The 16,275-nt window shown below is 39.4% G+C and overlaps 1 protein-coding gene across 1 annotated transcript in view; it reads left to right on the top strand.

The window, feature by feature from the left end:
• The window catches only part of LOC105665946 (UPF0489 protein C5orf22 homolog), a 321,845-nt gene extending 313,054 nt beyond the window's left edge, over window positions 1–8,791 (top strand). Inside the window, exon 5 of the mRNA XM_012310638.3 lies at window positions 5,344–8,791. The gene's annotated coding sequence lies outside the window, so the exon portion shown is untranslated. The remainder of the gene's footprint in view (window positions 1–5,343) is intronic.
• Window positions 8,792–16,275: the final 7,484 nt, after the last annotated feature.

Genomic DNA, 16,275 nt, shown 5'->3' with positions numbered 1-16,275 from the left:
AGTAGGTGCATAGGATACTCGAAAATTTCTTTTTTTAATGAATGAAAAGTTTGGGGATTTTTTTATCCCGTATCTTTGATTTTTACGCGTATTAGAAACTTTTATTTAGAATTTTTATCGCATAGTTGGTTCGGTGCTTGTTGGAAGTAATTGCTCGTTTAGAAATCATTACGTATGTTGAAAGGAAAGGGAATTTCGTAGTTTTCAATTTTGTCTCTTTAGCTTTCGTGTGAGAATTTTTGTACTATAATTGTTTATTGGATGTAATTGAATATTTTTGTGTATGTTGATATTAATGAAAGATTTGATCATTTTCAGATTTGCCTTTTTCACGTCCATATTTATGTTGGAAATTATATACTATCTTATTACAAAGTTCTTAATTTACAATTTTATTTGATTATAGTTGCGCGGTAATATTTTTGTTCCTGTTGTGTGTTTTAGGACTGGAGTTATCATTTTCTTCGAGTCACACTTTGGAAATTGTGCAAAATATTCACGAAATTGTATTTGATTCTGAAATGGCAGATACAAATTTTTGTTCGAGAAAACGTTGAACCTTATTGTTTCTAGCACGAGGAAAGTTATATAGCTTTGGATCGAAACTATTCATTGGTACATTTCATGCGGAATTCTTTATTAAAAGAAATGCCAGCGAGGCTTATCAAACTTGAATCAATTTAAACTTCCAAAGAGTTAGGTAAAAACTTCCTGAAACATATTACCAGGTTGAAGAAACCTTTGTGCGCAGTCAGTCTCTTGTTTAACCTGTACGAGTTTCACTCATGCAAAACTTAAAACAGCTAAAATTAAGATTTTTTTTTTTAGATTTCTCTAAAATAATATTATACAAATTTTAGTGCCTTACACCTCTATTTAAGAACTTGCAAATCAATTTACAACTATAAACAAGAGTATCAATTAAAATACTTCATTACATTTACTGGCCAAAATCGATTTCTTATCAATTTCTAAATTCCATTAAACCGATATAGTTTTCATTATTCTTTACTAATTGCTGGATATCCTACGACTTTATTCAACAATTTATAAGTTTAACTTACGCGTATAAGAAATATCATCTCTAAAAGTAATAATTCTAAAACGGTGTAAAAAATGTCAATTATTACTTTGGTGAAATAAAATGTTTGCTCGTCGTGATAATCATGAAATCGAACGTTTAGCGTAAATGACCCTGACGCTTTAAAGAATTACTGGGAGCAAGGTGGATAAATGAAGGAACTGAACGTCGTGTTGAGGGCATCTCATTAGTACCTCCACTTTAAAGCGACGTTTCATCACCCCTCCGACCTCTCTCACCCTTCACTGAGCCGCCTAAGTAAAAATCAATAATTCCTTTATCGTACAAATTAACGTTAAGCATATTCCACCCTCGTATACAGGCTCTACAGGCAACGTTACACCGTTTCCTGCCTTCGTATCCTGCATAATATCACCAGCTGCGTCCCTGCAGTCTTGACAGTCCCTCTGACTTCTTCTCCAGTCCTCCTTCTTACGCTTTCTTCCACACAAATTACTGTTTCGGAATCCTGGTTCTTGTAAATGCACGTATTCTCTATTTTTAACAGTATGAAATGGAAATATAAATATTTCATTTTTTGTAGTTTATGGAAGCTTATTTTAGGCTTGTTTTGTGGAAGATAGTTTCTACACAGGAACATTCTTTTGAACAAAATAACGAAATTGTGTACCAAAATTACGTTAGAATGTTAACGAGATTGTTAATGGATTATGACATTATAGAGCTTACATAAGATTAGTATATCGCAATATATTATTATTGTGTGTATAATACGATAGATGTAGTTAGACGAGTTTTAATCACTGATGATAAATATTATATTTTTGAGCTATCGTACGATAACAAAATAATCATATTATACGCTCGTAGTAATGGAAATATTAAAAAAAGTGTCTATATTTTTTTATGAAACTAACAGATAATACTGTAACAGCTTTTGAAACACATTGTTTTCTACGTTAACGTAATATTAACAATCACCCAAAACTAATTGTGACACACGACTCTCGGCTAAAATTTATAAAGAAAATATTCCGCCCATATCGATATTGAAAAGAATGAGTTAGCGGACAGTATGGTTAAAGAAATAATTATCTTACACTTGAAAATGACGACCAACTTCGTTCTCTAAATAAAATTGAAGACGCAAGATTATCGGAACATGTTTACAATTACATTTCAGTGAGTTATACGCCTGCCAGCTATCACAGTTGAACAAAAATATTTCAACACGCCTCAAACTGTTGGAATTTTCGTGCAAAGGGAAACATCCAGAGGAATATTTATTTGAGACTGTTAAAACACACGGAAATTTCATAAACTGATACATCGTCGGGGAATTAACTCGATCAGTTGGCGGTGGTGTCGGTGGTTTGCGTGCCGACGTTGGCTGAAGGAAGGTCGTTAAATAATTTCAGAGCGCGGTAATTAATGGCAAACGCTTTGTTATCGCGTCGAGCGTGAAACAACGCGCGCACTGCCGCGTGCTGCACGGCCGACTCAAGACGATGTCATATTTATTTCGTTAATCTCTCACCCCCGGCGCTCCGTTTCCCGCCACCGAACCCTCCCCGCTACGCTATCGTTCGCCATAATGGCGGACGATAAAGAAGAGAAACGCTTATCGGAATTAACAAGCCGATAACGCGGCCCCGTAATTTTTTACTACGGGAAAGAAATACGATTTCGTGCAGTCGCCGCGTTCCGAGATTAAGATATTCCGCGGTGAAATTGAATAGTTTCTAGCCGTTTGAATACCGTCGTTCTTATTTCGGAAGGAAGCTTACTATTTCGTGTGTACGTTCTGTTTGAAAAGTAATAGCTGGTTAAAGGATATAACTTAATAACAAGTTAACATTATATGTTGGATAAGATGGTGGCAAGCTAATTACTTTATATCGGTGAAATGATGTTGAGAGAAATACTAGAAATTTTACGGCGAAATAATACGGTCACTGGAAAGAGTATAATTACATTTTCATTGATTAGTTGCTTTTAACAATACTTTCTAACCGAAACTGAATATTTTTGTGTAAAATATCTAAAAATGGAAAAATCTTGTTAAAGTTAACTACAGATATAAATCGTTAATGCGATTAATATATTTTAATGTCTTACCTACTTTATTGTTATAGCGAGCAATGTCTTTTTAATCAAATAGAAAGATAATTTTAGTAACGTAAGATTAATTGGCAATTAATTAACAACAAGATACAGAACTTTAAATCTGCTGCAATATAAAAAATGGAAAATGTGATTTATCGTGTTCTTCCCCTATAGGGGAATATATGTTTGTGTTGAGAAGACGTTGAAGAAGCATTGGAATCATATGTACAATATATCATGGAGAGTGCTATATCTGGTACAGATACATTATCTTCATATATTAACCGATAAAAATAGTATCAGAACAACTGTTACGCACTTCGCGTATAAAACTTGTTAAATAATATAAGTTAGTAAGTAGTATCGGAGGAGTGTTCTAAAATAACAATCGAAAGCAATGACCTGGATAACTCGCTTATCTCTAATTATTCAACTAGTTCAACTAGTTTTTCGATTTTCAATTTCTTAAATAGTTTCTCATATTTCTCCTATTGTTTATTAAATATATCAATGCTAAAGATAATTACAATATTTCCGCAGTAAAAGCTTCTCCACCATTTTATTGCTACCGCGATTAACAGATCTCCAGTTTGCGTACGTATCTTGCAACATAAGACTTAATAAAACACGGTGAACGACACGAATACTAAACAAGATTTCAAAGAGGAGATATTTCACACAAAAAGGCCTTTATAACCTTTAACTTTCATACCATACGATATCTTTTTACAACCATCCGTAAAACGGTCAAATTCGATGAACTGCGCTGCTCAGACTGAATAAACACATTCCGTTTATGCATCCGTACATTTTTCATCGCAAACACAAGCCTACATAACAGTGATACTCTTATACCGTGGTATCGCGTTCTCCACTATCGCGAATCATAATCAGCAAGCTGGGCAAATTAATTTGTCCGCGTCGGACGTATAATTAGATGGCCGGGAAAGCGGGACTCGCGTTCGATTCATTAAGTCGATCGTAATGGTGATCGACGACAGACGGATATCCAACATTATGCTCGTATTATCGAGCTTATTTCCAACGTGGACGCGGTAGACGGGGGACGTAGCGGACGAGGAGACGTCCGGGCGTAAAATTCCACCCACTCGTCACGGCCTGACGAATAACAAGAGATTCAGGACGATAACGTTTTAACTGCCGACTAACACACTACGCGACCGTGGATTATCGGGGCCTTATCGGTCGACATTACGGACCTGGACGTGGAGAAAACGAATGGCCCACCCTGCCATAATGCGTTCCTTTCAGGTTGTGTGGATATACGTACACGTGTGTATCTGTGTGAGTACCTGTTGTAGATTAGGATAACGAAGGCAACGTTGCGAGGTTCCAGCAGGTCGTCACAGGTTCTTCAACCCCCCCAAATAGCGTAGTTCGTTCTTTGTGTGTTTTAGTTACCTTGTGATTTAGTTGGATGGACTGGTGATATTAGAGGATAGAGTTTCGTTTTGGATCGAGTTTGTTACTTGATTTGGAAATAGATCAGTTTCAGTTTTACATAATCTTTAATTTTACTGTCTAGATTGATAGATGTGATTCGATTAATTAACATCGGGGAACAGATTTTTATTCGGTTGTTACTCGGTAAAGTTTCAAGCTCAATTTCTTTAAAAAATAATTGATTTATTTTTGTAGAATTATTTAAGGCAAACGGATCACACGAATCACTTTTCCGTACTTGTTAATTCACGGAACTGATTAATATGGCTTCTGGACAGTCCATGTAAGATCGATTTATTTCGATTTATCGTATAATGAAGTTATCGTGATACCGTATCAGATTTTAATTTGACGGCGATTAACAGAATCACAAAATAATAGGAAAATTTATTAATAGAGAGACTCATCGAACGAATCTTGAAGATATTTTCTATATTTCACTGGTCTTATCACATATTTAAATTATACAAAAGATACATATACTTTATTCCCAAATAATCACTATCAGCTTATCTATATCGTTCCAAGCTATGAAATAACCGAACAAACACGTATATCACGAGAGATCTTCCCTATCGTCATTCTATCCATTCTACCTCGCCTATCGCACCATGTCAAATAGTTACTCTTTTTTTATTATCAACTCGACACGTACCTTTCAAATCTTAGAACTCAAATCAAATATATTAAATTCTCCTACTAAAGGAAAGCTTGAATTTTTTCTGTTCCAGGTAAGACTCTTCGATTGACCAGAACCAGGCCATCCATTGAGTTCGCCGATCTCACGAAGTTCCCTTGGCTCGTCTGATCCTTGTCAGCCTTGTGACCTTGGCTTGCTAGCTAAGAGGTTTACCTTGGTAAACCCTGATATCTCGGCATACCACTCGGGGTCTCGGTCGAGGGATTAAGACAGGGTTGTTCGGTGAGACGACAGAGGGCCGGTGGAATCGGCGCGAACAAGCTAGAACGCGAGAGACTGAGAGTGAAAGCGAGATAAAGGCAGGGTAGTAGCCAAGAGAAAGGGAAAAGAGACTGTAACCGTACGCCCGTATAATTGATTGAGTCTAATGAGTTAAAGGGGATACCATGGTATCGGGGTTGGAGGAATTAAAGAGTTCTGGGTCATGAAGGCGACAACCCTCGGGACAGAGAGAAAGTGCGGAAACTTAGGTACTCACGCCCCTCCTCCACTCTGGTCCTGGCTTTCTCTATTGCTTCGCCCCTCGCGAGAACCGCCACGAGGGCGCTGATTGTAAATTAGTTAAAGGAGATGCTTCATTAGAATCAGCTGATTCTTAGATTTTAACCGACAACAGAATGGAATATTCTGGAAGTATCGAGGGGATGATGGATTGATCGAGAATTACGTACTTGGTTTCGTACGATTTACTTTCTTCTGAGGTTTTGCTGAAGATTAACGAGGCTGTATATATACTGTATATATACTGAGGCTGTTTTTAATTCTTATGCATTTTCCTTTTCTTACGAGATTTTTCGAGTCGCCCTTGTGTTAAAAATTATAGTTTCGATTTTCGGTGAAACAAGGTTGTATTCGCAATAGAGGTTAGTTTAAATGCAGTCTCAGTATTTTAACAGAAGATAATTCATAGGAGGTTCCTGGAACACTCTTGTCATACGCGTAGGATGGTCAGCGTGGAGTTTTAGTCGGTAAGAGTCCGACACTGCTCTGCTGCTACCGATTATTAGCAGCAGCGGAGTGTCCATGAGGATTTCTCCACGCGCAAAAATAAAAGTCTCAGTATTTTAGACCGATGATTATTAAATGGAAATTACACGCCCAAAAGATTCATATACAAAAGTTTGTGACATTTTCAGATTTACTCGATCATTCTTCTTAATACTTTACACTCATTTTTTTACTACTTTACGTATCGGACAAGAGTAATAATTAAGTTTGACAATGACCAGTTAATTGATTTTCTCCGATTAACAGATCATAAAGATTCTAAATGAGATTAAAAAATGGGTAATGTTGGGAAAGTTAGATTGAAAGAAGCTGTAGATTAACTTTCGTCTAATTATAAGCATCGCTGGAAGTTAACCAGTAACGATTTAATTCGTCTTCTCAGACTAACACGTTGACAGGTGCATTTTTACATTTACCTTGGTATTGCAGAAGATAACGCAGTAACATTCCCAAGAATACGTCGCACACATATTTCCATACACTTGTCGCTAATTACCGAGATTACAGTTGTTCAATCCTCTCCGTGGTATTTGCATTCCTCCGCCAAAACGATACGAGCAAATTATCAAAAATACTCGGCGGCCGGGTCCGATGCAATCTCATTCTATCTGCGCGATATTACTTTTCGGTCGCCGCGAAACAGTATCTCGAGGACGTCTCGGCGTCGCGTCGCTGGCTTTTCAATTTGCCCCTGTGGAGAAAAAAGGAGGCCGCGAACAAGGAAGCGTCCTCCGGTTGGAGAGGAGATGGGCCAAGAGAGAAGGCGGGCAAGAAAGAAGGCAAACCGCACACGAGAGCCGCCACGGTATCTTCCACATCCCCCAGGGAAATTATTGACAGTCAGCGAGGAAATGACGTCGTAAATACCACGTCGGAGGTCCCCGAACCCTCTGGCCTCTACTCGCCGACCGCCCCTTCTACCAGGCGCCACCTTCTTGTGCTTCTTCTCGCGTAATCCCGTTCCCCTTTTGTTTTCTTCGCGCCTCAATCTAACCTTCCTTCCTCCCTACGCGATCCGCTCTACAATTGATTCGATACGTTACTTCTTTCTAAGCATATTTTTTACTCGGACTAATCAACTGAACGCGTTTCGCCTGTTTGACGCTTTATCTTTTCGGCTACCGGAGTTACGGACTTGGTGATTTCGATGTTTATCGCGAGGAGTTTCGAAGTAATAGACGAAAAAGAGAGTTTCAACGATAAAGAGGTTTTTGTAAGTTCGACTTGGTGCGATGATATAAAGGCTTCTGATATCGAATTGCTCGATTTGTCTTGGAATAATATCTTGTACACTGATCAGACAATCGATTTTTTACCGCTTTCACTAGAAATTCCAAATATCGGTTTTTCTAAAGCTTCTCACGTGCTACGAAACACTTCACCCGCGCGATGGCTATTAACCTGTTAGACGTGTTGTTATACATTGGAAAAGACGAAAGGGAAGGAAGAAGACGACAGATATAATAATATTACATAAATATTAAAAATAAATTCCTGTCTCTTTATCTTATTCCATCTTTGATTATTTCTCGTTTCTATTTAGCTTTCTGTTTCCGTTTTGCCCGATTTTTCAAACTGCGCGACTAAAGGAGAAAGGGCTGGCTTCCCTATTTGTCACGAAAACGTCGTCATATCCAACTGAAACAGGCACGCCTTTCGTAACTGCGTTTCAGAAAACATTTTCGCCGTATAAAACGCGTTTTTGATGGAAGTGGGTAGAACGAAACCAACAGGGTAGAATTACAACATCTCGTGCGAACTGTATAGTACGTGAAGTATGCACGAAGTACTGAAGTATGATTTCATGTCAGGATAATTGCTACGAGTGTTGCGTAAAATTGACAGGTTCCTCTAGTATGATTGAGGTAGAAATAGGAGTGTATGTGACAGGTGTTGCAGGTGGTTCCAACGGAAAAATTTGACATAAGGGAACGATTGCGGTTGAAGTATGATTTTATGAATCTGCAGAAACTTATAATTATTAGATTTAGTTTTGTATTTTAAAACTCTTTACTTTACAAATTATTAGATTTGTTTCTGTACTTTGTTCTCTTTTTTTTATATGAACAGGAATATTATATAAATTTATTATTTAACTATATTGTTTAACAATTATTCCTCTATATATAATTAATTAATGACTCCTATAGAAGGAATACAAATCTTGAAACTGTTACTTTTACAGGGAATTGACCAAATTAGATAAATGATATTTGCAGCAATATTAAGATAAAGCGTCAATAATAATAATCGAGAAATTTCATAATTTTAAGAAATCGTGACAATTTATTATCCTTAGAAAAAATATTGCAACTTTCATTAGTAATTTCATTTTTGTTAGAATCATCGTTAGAGGAAAGATAAGAGGAAGAACACTCAGTTGTTGAAAGCATCGTTTCTAAGAATTTTGTATGTGTACTCGTTATTCGAGTATTCTTGGCAATGTTTCGCAACCCCCGTTTTTTCTCAAGGTTCTCCAAAAATTCCTGTAAAAAGGAAGCGAAAGAGATTCCTACGTGCATGCATTTAACCGAGTGAAAGGGGCCGTTTCAAAAGACCAAAGGCGGCCAAGTTGAAACGCCCATTATTTGGCTGAAATGAGTATACAGACTGTTTCCGGTTTCGTTTACGGAAACGGCATGCACGCGGACATATACCGTGGAAAAAATTGAGATCCCCTTGTTTGTCGTAACGTCGTCGAACCGCGCCCAAGTGAGAGGATGTTATCTTTTTAACAGTCCGGGGAAAGTGAATTAAACGTTTCGAAACTCGACCACCGAATAATTTTACTTGCGGTCTCGAGGTTTTGTGTATATTCGAGATATCGTGTACAAATAAAAAGAATGTGGTTTCGCTCGGCGTTTTGTCCATGGAAGCCGTTTTAGTGAAAGAAGTTCTCAAATACTAATTTTTGAGAGTATAATTCCTTGTAATTCTAATTTAATTTAATTTAGATTTAATTTCATTATTCGTAAAATTTGGCTTTCATCTATTCAATTTTGAAATCTTCGAGCATAACATTTTTTTAATGAAATTAACAGTTTTGCAGAACAATACTTCAGAGTGTAATTTCACGTAATTTCAATTCGATTTACTTTAATAGCGTAGGATTTTTTAATTTCTCCGAATCGAACTTTAAAATTCGTTTACAAAAAAAAAAAAAAAAAATAGATTACGAGTATGGAAGTTAGACCGAAGTTTAGATATTGAAAGATATTGGAAAACTGCATTTATTTAGGAAGGAATATAAGAATTGTATGAAGAATTTCTTATTTATATGTCGGGTTGACGTTAAGATTTGAGTTAGGGTTGAGGGCGTGAAACGAATCCCTATTGGCGCTAGACGTGATCATTATGCAATAGAGGAGATACTTACTAGTGCAAATATGACTATGATGGAATTGGACAAGTAATCGCGATAATTAGATACTCGAGAAGCTAATGACAATGATTCTAGGCTCACTAACGAATCCGCGGTCAAGGGGATGACGAACTCTACTTTTCTTCAGCGTCTAAGTTGTACTCAATGTTAATGCACGAGGCAATCACTACGTATCTGAGAGTTACTTGAATCATCTTTGAGATCGTACCGGAGAGTGGTTCTCCATCACGGTAACGCTGTCGAGGAAAACTATGACGGGTGTGCCCAAGGGCACGAAATCATCGGATTCGTGGAGAGAAGCCTTCATTCGGAAAGTGAGGGAAATTGGCGTTACTGTTAATTGGTCAATTTCCATGTTGGTGGTTAGGGAAGGGTGCTAGCCGCCCTTAAGAGAAAGTTCGAGAAGAGGAAGCGTCGTTGGTGAGGAAAATAGATTTCTCCTATTTTCTTGTAGTTGGGACGAGGACTGTTTGTCGGTTTGAAGGACTTTAGTTAAACAGATCTTAAGATTTATAGCAGGTCCTCGGGCTAGCTGAACATGTACTGTGGAGACGCGTCGACATCTGGTAACCATCTTACTCAAAGAATAGAGTCTGCGTGTGGCGAGCCACGGGACAGAAATCGTTGAAATGCTTACCGTCGTGCCCCGTCCTAAGTATTTCTTTTAAGGAGAGCTATAGAGTTACTTCATGCCTTCGTTAGACAAAACGTTCATCCCTTGACCGCGACTACGTTCGGCGACTGGTTGTCGCCTCGAGCCCGAGCTCACTATCATAAATCTCAAATAAGTACAGTCGAATCGAATGACAACAGTTTCTTAATTCGGCTATGGTGAAATCTAAATTACAACACTAGGGGTCTTCCCAAAGTTCCGAAGGGAAGGTTCCAGTATTCTTTCATCTCCGACACGGCCATTCTGACTATCACACGTCCTCGTGTGTAACTAAAATATTGAGTTTCCTAATATTAGACTCGATACAATTGACATTATTCACAATTTAACTAGATGTTCGAATAAGGCAAGGGTCCAGTGTAGCAACAAATCCTGTTCGGGGGTTTGGCAGCAAAGAAATAAAAGATAATGAAAATTAGTAGCGTTATAGTTTGTATTCAAGGTGATAGTTGCATCCTGCAGGTTATTAGTCGGATCGTAACGGCATGATGGACCATTTTCGATTTCGCACTCCAAAGGATCTCGGTCTTCTAGATCGTGTGAGCACATAGAGCCTTGTTCCACGGTTTCACCGAGTTTTACCATATTGTTGCCCCGAAATGCATGCGAACCACACCGCATGTTCTCACTGAGCCTTATCATACTGTCGCCCCGAAATGCATGCGAATCACATCGCATGTTCTCACTGAGCCTTATCATACTGTCGCCCCGAAATGCATGCGAATCACATCGCATGTTCTCACTGAGCCTTATCATACTGTCGCCCCGAAATGCATGCGAATCACATCGCATGTTCTCACTGAGCCTTATCATACTGTCGCCCCGAAATGCATGCGAATCACATCGCATGTTCTCACTGAGCCTTATCATACTGTCGCCCCGAAATGCATGCGAATCACATCGCATGTTCTCACTGAGCCTCATCACACTGTCACCCCGAAACACGTGCGAACTCGCTCTGCCGGGTGTTAATGGCATAGTGCTACTGATCTTCCGAGATCGAAGTGCACATATCGTCATGGTCACTGTTATTGCCTTCACTACAGACATCCAACTCAGCAGGGATGCGACCATCTGGCATTTTCCTCAACCTGTCGTGACTGTATTTGTACGATCGCTTACCGTCTAATGTCTTTAGGATATACCTGTCCCCTTCCAAGACTTCTGCTATTACAAGTGGACCTCTAAATTTTGGATCTAGTTTGGTTTGATTCCTTTCCTCATTCTTGCGTAATACGAAATCACCGAGATTAAACCTAACCGCTTAAGCTTTAGCTTTGTCAAATCCATCCTCATCATACCTAGCACTAGTTTCCATCCACTTTATTGCCTGTCGTCTTATATTGGAGATACCGATACTTTTGATGTTATCGGGTAACAACAGATCGTGAAGTCTTGCCGTTCTACCTATTAGTAGTTCTAATGAGCTCGAGTTTGTCACGCGGTTGGTGGTGCAATTCAAAGCCAACTGTATTTCCCCAATCGCGTCTTGCCACGGCCGCCCGGTCGTCTCTACTACCGTGAACATATTTTCCAATGTACCCATAACACGCTCTACCTGTCCATTGGCTCTACTAGCACCGATCGCTATCAAGTGAACTTTAATTCGTTTGCTTTCGCAGAATTCTCGAAATTCTTTTACCCTTAAAACATTTTCCCCCGATCTGCTATTATCCGGCAGGGGCTTCCGAATAAAAATATAGCGGATTTAAGCGCTTTAATGGTGTTAAGGGAATCTATCTTACGAGTATGATGCAGGTATACGAATTTAGTGAAGACGTCGATCAAAACAATGACGTACTCCTTTGAATTGCTTTTACCACTCAACTTGCCTGTTATGTCCATGTGGACCGTATGCCAGGGTATGCTGGTCTTAGGTATAGGATGCAGTTCGGCTTGTATCTTACCTAAACTGGCTTTCGAAACTTGACAAGCATGACAGTTCTCAATGAATCGGCGAACGTACTTCGCCATCCCTTCGAACCAGTAATACTCGTATAGTTTCTCCAGCGTTTTCTCCCACCCTAAGTGCATAATTGACTGGTGCACATGGTTAATAACAGACTATCTAAAACATCTTGGGTCTATAGGTACACAGAGAATCCTGCCTTTTCTTTGTATCCTACGGTGCAGAGTACCGAACCGTAATTCGTATGTATTCGCGATGTCTTCCGCGAGTCCATCGTTTTGCAATCCCTTGACGATTTCCAAGGTTTGAGAATCACGACGTTGTCCCGCTAATAGTCAATCTTCCGAAACTTCGGCCAGTCAGCTATTTTCTCTTTGATTTTGTCGAATTTAATAGGGTCAACGCCTGTGGGGTTTCGCGACAAGAAATTTGTGAGCCGCCCGTTTACTTTCCCGATACATAATGTCAAAAATAAAAGTCTGCAAGTAAGCCCATCACCTATAGTCCCTGTCATTTAAATGTACTTTATCACTCGATGCGTTCGACGAGTTGCAATCCGTGACGATAAGGAATTCCCGTCCCTATAGATAGTGACAGAAATGTTTTACGGCGTTTACGATAGCTAATGTATTGAGTTCATAGGAGTGATATCTGGATTCCGCGGAGCTGGTTCTTTTACTGTAATACTCTATTACCTTGGTCTTACCTTCGGCTTGATGCGTCAGAATCACCCCGTAACTCTCCGAGCTAGCGTCAGTATGTAGTTCTATCGGGTAATTGGGGTTGAATATCGTTAGTACCGGCGCGTCGGTCAGGGCGGAAACTACCTGTTGTCTTATTTTCTCGTGTCTATCTGTCCAAGTTATATTTCTGTTATCTGAGACGAGCGCATACAGGGATTTCATCGTCTGTGAGAATTTAGGGATGAATTTTCGGAAGTACGGAGCTAACCTTATGAACTGCTTGAACTGTGTAACGGTCATTGGCACAGGTGAAGAACTTAAGGTGTGTATTTTACCCGGGTTAGGACGAACTTCTCCGTTATGAATTACATATCGCAAATAGAGCACCGATGTCTTTAAAAAAAGAACGTTTCGCAAAATTAAAAGAGAATCCGGCTTTTACGAGGGTATCTAATACGGTGTTCAATCTTTCTAAAGCTTGATCTATCGAGTTGGCAATAATTAGGACGTCATTGAAATAAATAACAACGTACGAATGAGCGAGATCACCTAAGGCCTTGCGAATGACCCTCCAAAAGACGGACGGCGCATTTTTTCAGTCCAAACGGCATCGTTATCTACTCGTATTGTCTGTCGGGATAACGAACGCTGTAAACTCCGTTGGATTAGGATAAATAAAAATTTGGTGAAACCCGCTGGCCATATCCAGGCTAATAAAATATCTCGCCTCTTGCAATCTCGCGACTTGATCCGCAATAAGGAGTAAAGGGTACCGATCCGCGACGATACTTTGATTTAGATCTCGGGGATCCACTCGTAATCTATCTGAGCCGTTTTTTTTTCTTCACGAGTTACGGCTCGCTAATGGCGAATTACTAGGCCTTATAATCTTTGCTTTAATTAGAACGCTTGTTTTCTCACGTACCGCTCTCCGCTCCTCCTCGCTAAGTCTATAAGGACTTCCTCCTACGGTGGTGTTAGGATCAATTAATCGTATTTCTAACCGGCCTACATTTACGCGAATACGTAGGAAACCCGTAACGAATGAATCTTTGAATTTGTCGAGAAGAGAAATTGATCGACTTTTATTATTACCATGTACATCAGCGTCAACTTCATTAACGACGATCTCGTTTGCAGTGGTTTCATTACAGCCATCAATCATTTTTGTTTTACACATAGCGAGGCTATTTTGTTTAATGTTACGTCGAAAACCAGACTTAGAGTTCCGCAACTAATCGCGACATCATATTTCAAATAACTATCAGCAAGGACATGAGAAATTATCTTCGATGTAAAAATCATTAATACACACGATGAACAAATGGGAGGCGTATGTTTAATACAGGTATTCCCTACTCCTCGCATTACTAATATGTCAGTCATTCCTTTGCCAGAAAATCTCGAGGCCGCGGACTCTTTAATTAGTGAACGCTCGGCTCCCGAATCGGAGTAAAATGGAAACGACTCACCCAGATGACTTGATCTATCCGTTGGTGCTTCCAGTACGTAGAAGTCGACTCGCCACCCGTTATTGAAATTATAGTTTCCTTCCATAATCAGGTTGGCAGCTGCGCCCCATGCAGCGGAGTCGGAGCACGCGATTTTAAGAGTTAAAACGTGGTAGCGATAATTGTTAGGTTTCACACTCGATTCGCACTAGCGACTGAATTGCGCGCGACTTGCGACTTGCGCACGATGATCGTAAGTTCTAGCACTGTTATAATCGGCACTGATCCCACTTCTGATGTCGGGTTGACGTTAAGATTTGAGTTAGGGTTGAGGGCGTGAAACGAATCCCTATTGGCGCTAGACGTGATCATTATGCAATAGAGGAGATACTTACTAGTGCAAATATGACTATGATGGAATTGGACAAGTAATCGCGATAATTAGATACTCGAGAAGCTAATGACAATGATTCTAGGCTCACTAACGAATCCGCGGTCAAGGGGATGACGAACTCTACTTTTCTTCAGCGTCTAAGTTGTACTCAATGTTAATGCACGAGGCAATCACTACGTATCTGAGAGTTACTTGAATCATCTTTGAGATCGTACCGGAGAGTGGTTCTCCATCACGGTAACGCTGTCGAGGAAAACTATGACGGGTGTGCCCAAGGGCACGAAATCATCGGATTCGTGGAGAGAAGCCTTCATTCGGAAAGTGAGGGAAATTGGCGTTACTGTTAATTGGTCAATTTCCATGTTGGTGGTTAGGGAAGGGTGCTAGCCGCCCTTAAGAGAAAGTTCGAGAAGAGGAAGCGTCGTTGGTGAGGAAAATAGATTTCTCCTATTTTCTTGTAGTTGGGACGAGGACTGTTTGTCGGTTTGAAGGACTTTAGTTAAACAGATCTTAAGATTTATAGCAGGTCCTCGGGCTAGCTGAACATGTACTGTGGAGACGCGTCGACATCTGGTAACCATCTTACTCAAAGAATAGAGTCTGCGTGTGGCGAGCCACGGGACAGAAATCGTTGAAATGCTTACCGTCGTGCCCCGTCCTAAGTATTTCTTTTAAGGAGAGCTATAGAGTTACTTCATGCCTTCGTTAGACAAAACGTTCATCCCTTGACCGCGACTACGTTCGGCGACTGGTTGTCGCCTCGAGCCCGAGCTCACTATCATAAATCTCAAATAAGTACAGTCGAATCGAATGACAACAGTTTCTTAATTCGGCTATGGTGAAATCTAAATTACAACACTAGGGGTCTTCCCAAAGTTCCGAAGGGAAGGTTCCAGTATTCTTTCATCTCCGACATATAATTTTAACATAGAAGCATTTTGATATATTGTGTGATTTTCCAAATTATAATCAAACAGCACAAAGTTTTCATAATTTCTTGTAAATTAAAAATTCTATGGCTGCAAATTTCAAAGATCAACGATATTCCTTTAATAGGTAACCGTCTAATCGTAAAAAAATATTTTACTTCAGAAAGATACATAGTTAAAGATTATAAAATTTTGCTCTTTCATTAAAGCAAAACGATTCGTAAACATAATTGAAAAAAGATATCGCTCGTCGGCTAAAAGTACTGTGTAATCTGTATATTACCAAGGTTGATTATCCTGTAAAAGTCTCTCTGGTTAAAAACCGACGTAAAACTTGGAAAATTCTGCTCTTCAACAAAAAAGTCCAATATCATTTAACGATGCTGCGTGTTGCATGGCCGAAGAAGCAAGGTATTTTAACAGCTGAGATGTTGTGTTCTCGTGTTTTGCCGCCGTGTCGTTTAAAACGAGGATCCGGCTGGAGAAACAAACAATAAAGAACCCTTTCGTTGCGCCAGTTTCTCGTAGTTGCTC

Source organism: Bombus terrestris, chromosome 7 (assembly GCF_910591885.1).
Source record: "Bombus terrestris chromosome 7, iyBomTerr1.2, whole genome shotgun sequence".
NCBI lineage: Eukaryota > Metazoa > Arthropoda > Insecta > Hymenoptera > Apidae > Bombus > Bombus terrestris.
Note: the sequence above shows the minus strand (reverse complement) of the source record. Positions and strands in the feature narration are given on the sequence as shown.